We start from the raw sequence: 3,024 nt of genomic DNA, 5'->3' as shown, positions 1-3,024 counted from the left end.
TTTAATTGTTGGTTCTTTATTATTCAGATAAGATAAAAATTCTAATAAATAATAAAATAAAAATTGAATTTTTTGGAAAAATCGACCTCTTACCTATGAAATTTTCGACCAAAAATCAAAATTTTGCAATCGCGTTTTTTTCCCTTATTGGATTGTTTCCGACCTAAGAAGGTGCCCGATAGCGAACATGAAAGTTGTGGGTCGAAAATAAGGAAGATATCATCCGTTGAAGATTGCGACCGTTCAAAAGAGTCAGAAAATGTTGATTATTTGGGAACTGGAAAGGCCCCGGTAGTTTTTAATTAGTTCGTTGCATTCCTTGTTTCTTTCCGATGAAAATGATGTAGCAGTCGAGGTATTTTGAGAAACTACAAAATCTTGAAGTATTATGGAACCTCTTCCGACTTATATATGCGATATAATGCATCCCACTGATTAGCATCTAGGAGTATTGAAAAACTTGCCAGACCGCATGAATAAGGAACGAATCTCTCGCACGACTCCATTTAAGAGCAAACAGTTGGATACCGTTTGCGACTACAGCTTTTAGCCCTTGTCATCGGTTCATTTTTAACAAGCGCGCTTCGTATGCAAATTTTCTTTTGTTTCCTCTACAGCGGTCTGGACCGTAGGTATCTAGGTTGGTATCTCGTGGGTTTTATTTGACCCGAAAAACAAAGAAAGCCGCAGCTCATAAATATTCTTTCCTCGACCTCTTTCCTCTTGGGATACCAATCTTACGAGAAACGAGCCAACCATCAACCATAGATAGTCGAGATATTTCAAAGCAAGCGAAAATTGCAACCTAGTTAGTATAGACTGTTTTTCTGGTAATAAAGGCGCTGGTGGTTGCCGAATTATGCCAGAAGTCATACAAAATGTAATTAGTAACAGTAAGTAAACGTAAGGCAGTAAAATGTGATCATTTTTGAACATCAATAAAAACGATGTTATTAACAAATTTTATAATTTATTCTTGCTAATATTTTTCTTTGCTCTTATACACACAGGGTGATTAAAAATTGGCGCGATTCCTTTGAAGGGCCTACAGGGCATCACATTTTTTGCGCAAATTTCCAGAAGTTGAACCAGTTGAAGATCGGTCCCATCTTTGATTGGTAACCTATTGAAATACTTAACCGTTCGAAAAGAATAATTACGCTCTTTACTTCAAATTACGAACATTTTTGATATTAAAAAGCCACTCTTTTACAACTTGCTAATGAAAAGTCAAAGCAGCGATGATATTTTTTGTTTTCAAACGTTTGTTTTCATTTGACGCTCATTTTCACATCATTCCCGAGAGAACTAAATGGTCTTTTTAGAAAGTGAATCGTCGATAAGGAAATGTTGGCAGATTTCTCGAAAAAGTCTTGATTTCAAGAAGTTTCAGATGAGGGTGTTTTTTATGAGTTGCAAAATCGACTCAAGCATGATGCTGCTTTTTTCGAAATTTCTCAAGAACCATATGAGCTACAGAATTCGTTTTGGCATCGTTGGATAGAGAATTGAAAATTCGATTCAGTCTAACAACATGAGTGGGGAAATTCGAGTAGTTTTGACCCAGAAAGCGAAATTTGCATATACATTCAGCAGCAAACTCAGTCTTTTGTCTATCAAATTAGGAAAAATATCGGTAACACATATAAACCCGGCGAAGTCCGCGCTTGCATGCGTCCGAAAGTACATCAATCTCCTAATTTTAGAGCGATACAATAATTTTTTTTGTACATTTCATACAGGAATTTGTTGGAAACCAAATTTAATATACTGTTGTTTGTTTCAGGAACGTGTTACATCGGCAATAAAAATCTATTCACTCTCTGGTACCTAGCGTTAGTGCCGCACTTCCTTTATTTTTGCGCTGGAGGACTACTGCTAACGATAGGCTGGATCTTCGTTCTCAAGGCACCGAAGTTGCCACGGAATTCCTTATCGACGCCACTCACTCAGGGGCAGCCCCGCACGGAAAGGGATTTTCTGGGCGCTTTGGCAACATTGTATGTGGTTCCAATTTTTGTAGTAATGATGAGTTATTTCATCGAATATAGTGATAGGTGAGTACAATCATGCAGGCATTAAGTTCAGATTAGTAGGTATCTAAATTTCTAAGTATGTAGTTCAGTAGTCATTTCTTTCTTACACGCTCTTGTAATTATACTCAGTAACTACGTATAACTCAAAAAATACGAGTAGGTAATATTAGGTACCCGCGCTTTTCTGCCGTTCAAATCGTAGATGCATAGGAATGAAGTCGGAGAGCATATTTTTTGCGTTCTAGCGTGAAGTTCTAGAAGATTTCTTTGCACTTTTTGCCAGCTTAGATCTTGAAGCTGTATGAATGGAACCCATTACGATATTCCCTTTTATGGATAAACTTATATGTTTAGAAATAAGGAACCTTCTTAATACTATTGTTTTCGTTCCTGAGGTAATGTTTATTATTATTTGCAGAGAAAAATGGTTGAGTGGAGATCAGAAACCATCGATGTGGTTTTTTTTGCTATTGCGCCACTTCATGTCCTTATTTATGGGAATCAGTTCTGTTTTGTGGATTTGGTGTGAAAAATCCGCTCAAGTATGGAAGTCGGCTTTAAAACGTCTTGGGCCCAGGTTCAAGCCCAACAAAAATACAATAGCTTTAAAGTAAGTAAAATTTTCGATATATTATATACTGAGTGATTCAAAATTAGATCTCACTTGAAGAGTACGAAACGATTCAAACAATTTACAAATTAATTTTAAAATAATTAATTGGAAAAATGCTGAACGTACAAATCCATTAAGGGAGACTTTTTCGACAGCGATTTTTTGATTAGGCTGCTCTTACAGTCTTGATTAACGAGGGTTATTTACCTCGATGAAATAATAAAAAATTGAAAATATATTATTTTTATCATTTTTTTCTACATATCTGCATGCTTTGAAGTTAAGTTCTATATTGTTGAGGCGGATTCATTTTTTACAAACTTCTTTTTGGGTATTTCGCCTCAAAAATTTTTGTCTTTAAAAAAGACAGAATTT

At 35.7% G+C, this 3,024-nt stretch overlaps 1 protein-coding gene across 1 annotated transcript in view; it reads left to right on the top strand.

Annotated features, from left to right (window-relative positions):
• LOC109542176 (cell cycle checkpoint protein RAD17) overlaps nt 1-3,024 on the top strand; it is a gene marked incomplete in the record, with an annotated part of 11,973 nt that overhangs the window by 1,670 nt on the left and 7,279 nt on the right.

The sequence above is a fragment of the Dendroctonus ponderosae genome, unplaced genomic scaffold (assembly GCF_020466585.1).
Source record: "Dendroctonus ponderosae isolate FM_Combo_2020 unplaced genomic scaffold, Dpon_F_20191213v2 Dpon_F_20191213_2, whole genome shotgun sequence".
NCBI lineage: Eukaryota > Metazoa > Arthropoda > Insecta > Coleoptera > Curculionidae > Dendroctonus > Dendroctonus ponderosae.
Note: the sequence above shows the minus strand (reverse complement) of the source record. Positions and strands in the feature narration are given on the sequence as shown.